This window comes from Tupaia chinensis, unplaced genomic scaffold, assembly GCF_000334495.1.
Source record: "Tupaia chinensis unplaced genomic scaffold, TupChi_1.0 Scaffold000416_1, whole genome shotgun sequence".
NCBI lineage: Eukaryota > Metazoa > Chordata > Mammalia > Scandentia > Tupaiidae > Tupaia > Tupaia belangeri.
In genome coordinates, this window is record NW_006159921.1 from 4,643,504 (window position 1) to 4,654,968 (window position 11,465).

General features: G+C 43.0%; 1 non-coding gene across 1 annotated transcript; it reads left to right on the plus strand.

Annotated features, from left to right (window-relative positions):
- Position 1: 1 nt before the first annotated feature.
- On the plus strand, positions 2-218 carry LOC114008928 (small nucleolar RNA U3). The gene has a single exon (XR_003550416.1). It is a non-coding gene; the product is annotated as a small nucleolar RNA U3 (small nucleolar RNA).
- Positions 219-11,465: the final 11,247 nt, after the last annotated feature.

Here is an 11,465-nt window from a genome sequence, read left to right on the forward strand (position 1 = left end):
TAAGACTATACTTTCAGGGATCATTTCTATAGTTCGTTACTAGAGAAGTTTCTCTGATCGTGTAGAGCACCGAAAACCACGAGGAGGAGGCGCAGTGTTCTCTCCTGAGCGTGAAGTCGGCTCTTGGTGTCGCTTTGCTGCGACTGCCTTTTGCCATTGATGATCGTTCTTCCCTCCCGCAAGGGAGGGTGAGAGGGAGAGGACGCAGTCTGAGTGGTCTTCGTGATTAATTGTCTCAAAGAATAGGATATGTTTCCTTGTGGTAAACTGGGAGGTCTATGAGACTACTAGAAGTGCTTTTTGGAATTTTCTCTGTACTTCTGATGATGAGATAGCTGAGTTTAGGAAGCTTAGGTAATAAGCCCCAGTTAGTTTGAAGTAGGTATATAGTTTAGTATGCTAAAACATAAAATTGGTTGTTTACAAGTTTCTAGCGGGACTTGTCATCTTTCAGAATGATGTAGAAAGAATAATGTGTAAAGAACTAAAGGAAAGGCAAGAAAGAAGTCATATGGAAATAAATGTGGTAGAAACATGTTTAAAATGGAGAGAAGGAAAGACAGGATGCAGGAAAAAGATCCAAGAGGCACAAGCAGCATCTCAAGAAAGTGTAGAGTTTAGAGAGGTTAATTATGCTTCAGTAATAAGGCAGGTAGAAAGATCTAGAATCCTAACTTTTCAAAATAAGAGTTTCCCAAGAAGATTCTAATAAAATAATTTTTCAAAAACAAGCAACTGTATCTAGAAGAATCACAAATTAGAGAGACTGATGAAAAGTTAACTACTGTCAGACTCAATCAACAGTCTTACCAGAAAACCATTCCTAGAGTCACCTCATGCTGAAAGTCCTGATTGTAGTTTAGCACACAATAGAACCCTTTTATTTAACTTTATTTATTTATTTTAATTTGACCAGAGAGAGTGAGAGCAAGAGAGTGAAAGTGAAAAGCAAGCTGCCAGGTCTGGGGCTCAAAACCTGGGAGTCCGGCACCCTTAACCACCACGCAACCTGCCAGCCCTCAGAAATCTTATTTCAAGAGAAACTTCAGTATTTCCTACCTCAATCTCATGGCCTATCAGATAACAGCATAGAGACTAACTACTTGTTCCAAACATGGAGTAAATTGGAAAGAAGTATAACTAGAAAACTAAGAGAAGCTACTCTCAGAATTGCATATGTATCCTGCAGAGCTTTGTCTTCAAGGTCTACTGATGAGTCAAACTGAACTCAAGATCTGCTTTTGAGAACATTACAAGAATATATACAAATCTTATTTTACTGACCGGACTGTTTACATAACTTAAATTGTTTTCCATTAAATACATGACATGTAAAAGTCTTTAAACACATGACATGTAAAAATTTTTAAATACATGACATGTAAAAATCTTTATTGACAACTTTTTATTTTTATTTGTTTGTTTTGCTATAGGGTACATGCACTTGCCAGAAAGACAGAGAGAAACAGAGAGATAGAAAGCAAAAATCCCCTCCCCAGGGGGGATAGCCACACTGCAATCCTTTCCCATTCTCCTCTCGAGATCTTGGGCACACACACACACACCTGGCAAGACACACACACACCTGACAAGAGTTTAATCCACCAGGTCCGGGACTCGAACTGCAGTCGACTACATGGGAGTCCAGCGACATAGCCGTTATGCTAACTACTAGTCCCCACAATTTTTTTTTTTTAAAGAAAGATTTTTGCTATAGGGCATGTGTACTCACCTGAGAAACAGAAACGGAAAGTGAGAACTCGGCTCTCCAGGGTATGACCTTCCCACAATTTCTTCTCCATTCTCCTCTTGGTATTTTGGGCATGCATGCACACATACCCAGTGTGAGTTTCAAGCTTCCAGGTCTGGGGCTCAAACCAGAGTCAACTATGTGGGAGTCCAGCAACCATTATGCCATCTGCTGGTCCCTTTGTAAATAATAATAGTAAAAAGTAAAAAATAATAATAGTAAAAAGCTATGTTGAGTACTAAAATTGACTAGATTTGAGAGTTGATTCAGTGTGTGGGCATGAGAGAGAGGGGCTGGCTGTCAGAAGAAAATTGTAAGGTTTCCTGGGCAAATGCCTGGTCAGTAGTTCTGTATGTTGACATTGGTAAAATGGAAGAGGAACTGAGTCAGGTAGGGTACTGGGGTGGAAAGTAATGATAGAGTTTTGGTTCTGACCTTTAATAAACTTATGAACTAAAGAGAAAAAACAGACGTGGGTGTTATGGAAGCCAAGAAAGGAAAATGGGGCAGTGAAGTATGTAGAAAGCAGAAGGAAATCAAGATGTAGGGACCAGCAGATGGTATAATGGTTACGTCACTAGACTCCCATGTAGTCAACTGTGGGTCGAGTCCTGGACCTGGGTGGCTTAAAACTTATACCGGACACATGTGCATGCATGCTCAAAGTCCCAAGAGGAGAACGGAAGAGAAGGAATTGTGGCATGGCCATCCCCCCTTTGGGGTGGGGTTATTTCTCGCTTTCTGTCTCTCTGGCAAGCACACGTGCCCTATAGCAAAAATCTCTCTTTAAAAAAAATGCAGATAGAAAATTATCTGTGGCATTTAGCCACGGTGATGACATTATTGGTCCTATGGTAAGAACAAAAACTGGTTTGAAATCAATTAATCAATGAAGGGATGCGGGGGCACATGGGGAGGAGTTGGTGGTTTGGACACTGCATGGAAAGAACTCCCCCAAGTCAGGCTGTAAGGGAAAGATAGAACTGGGGGAGTCTGGGGTGAGATGTGGGATCTGAAGGGTTCAATTAAAGATAAGAGAGTAAGACTGCAGATGGCAGGAGAAACAGACCAGAGAGAGCAGCGTCCAGGCCTCTGAGTTAACCAGAGATGATGGGGACTGCAGGCAGGTGGGTTTGTCCATGGAGAGACCACACGGGGTTTTCAGCCACTGGCTTCTAGTTCTGTGGTCAGTCTGAGGGAAGATCATTGCTGAGGGCGAGTAAAGAAGGAATGAAATAGCCACAGAGAGCAGGTGGGAAACACCTGGGAACATGCCCCCCTCCCCTGCCACTGAAGCTTTGGGGTGGCTCTCTGGTCCTGGGAGGGCCTCTCCAGCCATGCCACCTGCAATAGCTCTTCCTTGATTTTCTCCTGGATCTGCAGTGGCTGATCTTCCCTTGCATGCCCTAAGTCAGCCCTTGCTCCTCTTCGAAGCTTGGGGACTTGCGGGAGGCAGGATCTGTCCTCTGAAGCCAACTCCCTGATCAGTTATTTACCAGCTGTGGATTCGTGCTGGTGCCCTCTCCTCCGCTTGTCCCTCTGTAACGTAGGCAGGTGTAGTAAAAGTAGCCTCAACACATGCAGCTGCTTTTAGGGTTAAATTATTGATAGATAAAATAAATGTACTACAATAATTGAACCTTCCCGCATTCAGAAAGCACCCCTCCCTTAGATTAGAAATCCCTTGCCTTCTCTGAATCAGGACCATCCATCCAGCGAATCAGGTTCAAACCAACCTGTCACCTTGGAAGCCTCATTCTTTGATTCTCTGCCCTACCCCCGCCTTCCCAGCAATGAGGCATCATAAAGTCTGGACTTCAGACAGTCCAAGTTGTCTTCCTCACTACAGTCTAATGCAAGCCACCAAGATCCCTCCAACAGACACCTTGCAGTGGCCTCAGAACTGTTCTCAATGCGTCAAACCTCTCAGAGGCTTTCCTTGTACTTACAGGAAGCTCCTCTGGACTTGCCTTGCCCTGGCTTAGAAAAACTGAGGATGGTCCCTGCCTGCCCCTCTTCTCACCCCTGTGCTCTCTAGCTGTTTCGATGTTGCTATTCACACCACCTGTTCCCTTCTTTGGGCCTTTGCACTAGATGTTTTATCTGATTAAAATGTGCTTACCTGGCTCATCTGCAGTGGCAGTGGGGTGCTCTGTCTCCTGGAGTCATACTGGAAGGCTCTTTTTTAAAAAAATCTTTTAATTTTTATTTATTTATTTATTATCATCATAATCTTGTTTATATTACATTAAGTCACATATAACTTTACAGTGTATTACATTTCTTTTTCCAGAAGGAATACCATGCATATCAGTCAATACAGAGACATTAAAATCCCCATTTCATCATCCAATAGCTTTTCATTATTTTGCCCAGTCATCATCATCATTATTATTATTATTCCAATTATTTTTTAAACAGTCCATCACTATTTCTCATTTTGCTTGTAAAAAGACTTTACCCAACATGATGGAAGGTTCTCCATTCAGTTCTCAGGCCACCCTGGCTGTGTGGAGCATGCCCATGGTTCTGACTAGCTACAAGGCTGGAAATCAAAGGTGGGGTAAGGTAGGTGGAGAGAGGGGATTGCCTTGTGGCAAGACTCTGATGAAGATCCCTGTCTTTTTTCTCTCGCTCATAAACAAAACCAACAACGACAACAACAACAAAAAAGCATGTCAGGACAGTCGGCGGCACGGTGCTTAAGGCAGCTGGATCCCACATGGCTGACTGTATGGTTTGAACCCCAGCCCCTGCAGCTTAGAAAACTCATCAGGTAGTTTTGAGTGCCCACAATTCTTAAAGGAGAGAGAAATGGAGAAGGAATTGTGGCATAACCATTCCCCATTGGGAGTGCTTTTGCGTGCTCTCTCCTCCCCCCACACACCTCTGCTGAGCACACATGCCCTCTGGAAAGTTAAAAAGAAAGAGAGAGAGAGACAGTGACTACATTTATTTTATTTTACCTTAACTTTTCATCTTTCAAACTAAACAGATCAATAAATCTCTATTGAATTTTCTTTATATTCCAAGTAGCATACCTAATAGGTATTTTATTCCCATCCTCGGTGAATTAAATTTGCTTTGAAAATGAAACATAAAACAGGTGAAAAGTTGTCTTACGAAGATTTATATAGAGTATTGAGTAATAAAATGAAGAGTTTTGTAGAGAAGTTATTAATTCCTAAATTATTAATTCCTTTTTTTAGAGAGAGAATTTTGCTATAGGGTGCATGTGCTCACCAGAGAGAAGGAGAGATAGAAAGCAAGAAATCATTCCCCAGGGGGGATGACCATGCCACAATCCTTTCTCCTCTATTCTCCTCTTATAATCTTGGTCACACGTGCATACGCTCATGGTGTGAGTTTTAAACTGCTGGGTCTCGAACCACGGTTGACTACATGGGAGTCCAGTGACATAACCTTTACACCATCTGCTGGTCCCAATTCCTAAATTAGTTATTCATACAGTGAATTTTTTCCCCTATAGGGCACATGGGAGAGAGACAGAGAAGGAGAGGGAAAATGGGAAGTTGCTCTCCAAGGAGAATGACCACACCATAATCCCCTTTCCTCCATTCTCCTCCCAGGATTTTGGGCAAGCACACCCACAGGCCTGGAATAATTTTAAAGCCACCAAGTCCCGAATTTGAACCTTGAAGTCGGCCATGTGGGATCCAGCCACCTCAACCTCTGTTCTGCATGCTGGCCCTGAAATGGTTTTATGTTAGTGTGATAGGGTGTGTGTGCTCACCAGAGAGAGACAGAGACAGAGAAAGTGAGAAAGCATCCCCCATGGGTGATGGCTATGTTGCAATCCCTTCTCCTCTGTTCTTTGTTTAGGATTTTGGGCATATATGCACACATGCCCAGTGTGTTTTTTTAAGAAATCGGGTCCAGGACTTGAACCACTCAGTCTGCCATGTGGAGTCCAGCTGCCTTACCCTTCACCCCACTGACTGGCCCCTACAATGACATTTTTTAGAAGAGAGCGTTAATGTACAATTTTCTGGGAGAGAGATAGGATTTGGACTTGGTCTGAGAAGTAGATAATAAGTATGAATGAACACAGATGGCGTAGGAGTCTAGAAAGAAAGTGAGAGAAAAAAAGGGAAGACTATGGGGAGAAAAGTTATGAAAAAGTTGAGAGAAAAGGTATGAAACAGTGTTTGTAGAGGTGTATGAATAATGAAAAATAAAACTGAGAGGTTGGTTGGTGCTTAGCATTCAGAAAAAGTATTCTGTGGACAGGGCAAGATGTATTTATATGAAAGGAGGTAAAGTGAAGGAGTAGGGAGCAGAGGTACCCGGGACCAGCAGACGATGTCGTGGTTATATCACTGGGCTCTCACATAGTTGAGCACAGTTCAAGTCCTGAACCTGGTGACCTAAAAAACTCATGCTGGGGACCAGCAGTTGGTGTAATGGCTGTATCACTGGACTTCCACATAGTCAACCACAGGTTGAGTCCTGGACCCAGTGGCTTGAACTCACGCCTGGTGTGTGTGTGTGCATGCCCAAGATCCTGAGAGGAGAATGGAAGAGAAGGGATTGGCAGCATGGCCATCCCCCCAGCAGGTGATTTCTCACTTTCTGTCTCTCTGTCTCTCTGAAGAGTGCAGGCACCCTCTAGCAAAAATCTCCCAATAGATAAATAAATAAATAAATAAACAAACAAACAAACAGAAGAGCAGATGCACCAAAGCTGCTGCCTAGACTCAAATGTTGGCTCTGCCATATAAAAACCACAACCTTTGGCAACTTTCTCGGCCTTTATTATACAGTTTCCTCATGTGTAAAATGGGGTTGAAAACTTTCCTGGAGTTGTGAAGATTAGATAGCTCCCTACATGTAAAGCAGTTAGAAGAGAATCTGACGGCTGTGGGCCCTCTGTCAGCATCAGCTGCTACGCGATGGCCGTGTTGTGGCAGACCGCCTCTTCCTTACTGCCAGAGCCACGTCGGTCTACCTTTACACCACTGCTGCTGCCACAGCGTGTCTTTCTCGCTTACTAATAAAGAAGGTCTGGAAGCCTTTCACGAGTGTTTGCTTCCCATTTGGGTTCATATAAGTAGACCCAGGCATTTGAAAAGCCCAAGTTGGGGCCAGCTCTGTGGCCTGGTGGTTAAGGAGCTAAAGCCCGCAGTTCAAGTCCTGAGCTTGGTAGCTTAAGAAGTACACTAGGTGCATGTACCTGCCCAAAATCTCAAAAGGAGAAATGGATAAGGGACTGTGGCATGTCTATGCCCCATGAGAGGGTGCTTTCGGCCTCTCGTCTCTTGGTCTCTTTCTCTCTAGTGTTCACTTCCTCCAGCCAAAAAAAAAAAAAAAAGCATGTCAAAATACTACTTTTCTTTGAAGCTAGATATATTAGTCTGCTAGAGCTGCTATAATGAATGACCAGAAATTGAGTAACAGAAACAACACAAATATATTTTCTTCCAATTCTGGAGGCTAGATGTCCAAGACAGAGTTTCTACAAGTTTGGTTTCTTCTGAGGCTTATCTCCTTGGCTTGCAGATGACTGCTTTATCACTGTGTCCTCACATGGTTTTTTGTTTGTTTGAGATTTTTTGCCATAGGGTGGGTGTATTCACTGGAGAGTGAACCTGTAGAGAGACAGAGACAGAGGAAGTGAGAAATCACCCCCTACCCCTATTCCCCAGATGGCTATACTACAACTCCTTTTTCTCCATTCTCTTCCTGAGATTTTGGGCACACACGCACATGGGCCCAATGTGATTTTCAAGCTGTCAGGTCTGAGACTTGAACCACAGTCGGCCATGTTGGAGTCCAATGCCTTAACCACTATGCCATCTGTTGGCCCCTGGACTTTTCACTTGTGTATGCACATCAGTGGTGTCTCCCTGTGTGATAAGTCTCTCTTCTGATAAAAACACCAAATAGATAGGATTAGAGCCTCACTTTAACTTAACCTCTTTAAAGACCCTATTTCCTAATCCACTCACATTCTGAGGTACTTGAGATTAGGGCTTCAACAGGTGAATTTTGGAGCCCATGACATTAACTTTTTTCCTGACTATGATGTTTTTTTAATCCTTTGTCAAGACAACCACTTTTTATGACCATTATCTTATAATAAGCAATTGAACACTTTATTAAGAAAGGTGGGCCAGTCAGGTAGTGTAGAGCATAAGGTAGCTACCTCAGAGGAAGATGGCCAACATGGCCATCTTACATGGCCAACTGTGTGGTTCAAGTCTGAGACTCTGTGGTTGAGAAACACACCGGGCATGTGTGCGTGTGTGCCCAAAATCTTGAGAGGAGTATGGAAGAGAAGGGATTGCAGCGTGGTCACACACCCTCAGGGATGCTTTCTCACTTTCTCTCTCTCTCTACCTCTGTTTCTCTTTGGTAGATGCATGCAACTGATCGCAAAACAAGAAAGAAGGAAAGAGAGGGAGAGGGGGAGAGAGAGAGAAAGAGACAGGAAAGAAGAAAGGAAGGAAGGAAGGAAGGAGTGAAGGAAGGAAGGAAGGAAGGATAGAAGAAGAATGAGAAAGAGAGGAAAAAAAGGAAAAGAAACAAAGACAAGAGGTATAATGACTCTTTTATTCATCACTTCCTCCGTGTATGCATTCTGTGCACACAGCGTGATATGCTCTGGGTAGTGAATAAAACAATCTCTCTGACCTCCTGGAGCTTATATTCTACTGGGGCAGTCGTACAACAGATGAAAGTCATGACAATGCTGAGTATCTCACATGGAGACAAGCGCGGTGAAGACAATATTAAGCAAGAATAAAGAGAAAGGAGCCCCCTGGCTAGAGAGGGCGGCTATGTTATGAGATAGTTATAGAAAACCTCTCATGAGGTCAAAGTTGAGCTAGATCTGAAGGGAGCCGGGAACACACCATGCAGGTCGTTGGAGAAGGAACATCCCGAGCAGACAGAAGAGCAAGTACAGTCAGCCTCCTCCATATCCATGGGCTCTAAGTCCTCGGCTCCAGCCAACCATGCACGCCACCAGGACAGCTTGACATGCAATGGGGGAAGAGAGATGTTTAAGAAGTTTATCTATGTTTCCCTTTCCACTCAGTTCTGACAATTAAATTATTTATAAGTGATTTATAAATTATTTAAACTTTATGGGAAGCTGTTGATAGGTTATACACATACATTCCACCATTTTATATAAGGGACTTGAATATCCACAGGGTTCGGTATCCTGAGAGGGCAGGGAGAAACCAGTCCTCCATAGGAACAAATGGTTACCCTAAGATCCCAAAATGGGAGTAGCTTGAAGAGTCCAAGGAGTGGAACAGGTGGGGAAGAAAGTGCTTAGAAATGAGAGGAGAAAGGTGGGTTAGCCAGCTTGTGCATTGCCTGACTGCCCTCATAAGAATGCTGGCTTTCACTGGAGCAAAATGGAAAGTCCTTGGAAGGTTTGAGCAAAGGAATAACATGGTCCAATTCCTGTATTAACAAGCTCACGAAGGTTATTGGATTGAGCAGAGATGGGGCGAGGGACATTGGGGAGAGCTGAGCAGGTAGACTAGTTGCAGTATTCAAATCAGGAGGTGATGGTGGCTTGGCACAAAGTCGAAGCAGTGAAGATGGCGAGAAAGGTTTGGCTTCAGGATATATTTGAATGTAGAGCCACCAGGATATTCTGCTATTCCATATGGTGCTTGTACCTCCCTTTGGGTGGCTTTCAGCATCCTGACAATTAGCACTGTCAAAGTTTCAATTACATCTGAGCATTCCCTAAGTCTTGGATCCAGTTATACATTGCAAAGCCATGCATGTCCTCCCAAGTTCAATCTACACATCAACATATAAATGAACGCTAACATTACATAAACCCTACATAAGAGATTGGAGAAAGATAAAGTAGGCATCTCGAACTAGCTATATACCCTAATCACAGGTTATAAAAAAGTCCAAAGCTAAAAGGAGTGCAGAATGCTTCCAGATGGTATGATATTCAGATAAGGAAATACAGAATGTCATCATGGGTGTGAAACATTTCTAACCAGAAAAGGGAACAAGAGCAGAAGAAAAGAAATCAGACCAGAGAAGTGATAACATTTGCTATCCCTAAAACTGGGTAACTAGCCTGGTGTGATTTTTTTTTTTTTTGCAAGGTTCTCATCAATACTTTCAAAAGCGAGCTCTGAAAGGGTCTTCTTTCAAGCTGCTGACGTTAAAAGGAATTAGTATTGCTTTAGTTGTTCTTAAGGTGAAAAATTTAGCTAGCTAGGCTATCTTTTCCTTCCCTGATTTTTGCTCATATGTGCTGATATTTTTAGAGCGAGATAATATTTATTGAGTAAAAGTTATCATTACTAGTCACAATTATCAACAGAATAATTATTACTATTATTAGTATGATTTATCTTTATTGAAAACAGATTGTCCCTGAGATGGCTGGTTCCACACCAGTCATGTCAAATGGGAGCTAGGTTTTCCTCCACATTCCATGTGACAGACTGAAAAATGGCCTTCCCAGAAGCTATCCACTCCTCATTCTTGGACCCCATGAAGGTTACCTTATATGGCAATTTTTGCACCTGTAATTCAGTTAAGGCTCTTGAGCTAGGGGGATTATGCTAGGTTATCTGGGTGGGCAACCACATGTAACATTACAAGGAGGAAGTCAAAGGAGACTTTACACAGAGAGGAAAAGACATCGTGACGATAGAGCAGAGAGTGATGTAAAGATCCTGGCTTGAAAGATTGAAGTGATGTGACCACAGGCCAAGGAAGGCCAGTAGCCATCAGCACTGGAAACCCAAGGAACAGATTCTCCCTCAGAGCCCTAGGGGAGCACAGCCTAGCAAACACTTTGACAGTAGCCTGGTAAAACTGATTGTGGACTTCTGGTTTCCAGAACTGTGAAAGGATCCATTTCTGATGTTTTAGCATGCAAAGTTTGTTTCAGTAGCCATAGAAAACTGATATGCCCACATACTTCAGAGCCTGCAGGGGCAGTGGGTGATTTATTACCTTGCATTACTACTTCTAAACACTTTTTCTTCTTTCTCCATCAAAACCCTGAGCTGGTGTGCTTACTCTTGTGAATGGCAGATCAGACTTAACTACCAAACTCCTTTTCTTTTACTGTCACCCAGCGCCCTCCTGACCACTCATCTCTCACCAAGGGCTTTAGCACTCAGCTCACTTTCCTCTCTGCTCTCATTCATTCATTCTTTTTACAATTTCTTTTTTGGGGGGAGAGGTTTCTTTTCTCTTTGTATTTCTTTCTTTCTCTTTCTTTTTTTTTTTTCCGTACATTGGGAATTTTATTTTTTTAGGGTGCGTGTGCTCACCAGAAAGCCAGAGAGAGACAGAAAGACAGAAAGCCAGAAATCACCCCCCAGGGGAGATGGCCATGCGGCAATCCCTTCTCCTCTGTTCTCCTCTTAGGATCCTGGGGACACACACACACGTGCCCAGTGTGAGTTTAAGCCACTGGATCCGGGACTTGAACCAGGGTCGACTACATGAGAGTCCAGTGAAATAGTCATTATGCCAACTGCTGGCCCCTCTTTTACAATTTCAAGAATACTCTGCCCTTGCAGATATTTTACTATCTCAATTTCAAAGACGTGCCCTCCCCTCCATTTGAAGACTGTTATGGTCATGGTCTTCCTAAATGTTCTCATTGTCAATAACTCCAAAATTTCAATTTCAATCCAGTCCTTTTTTTTTTTTTTTTTTTTTTTTTTAAGAGAGATTTTTGCTATAGGGT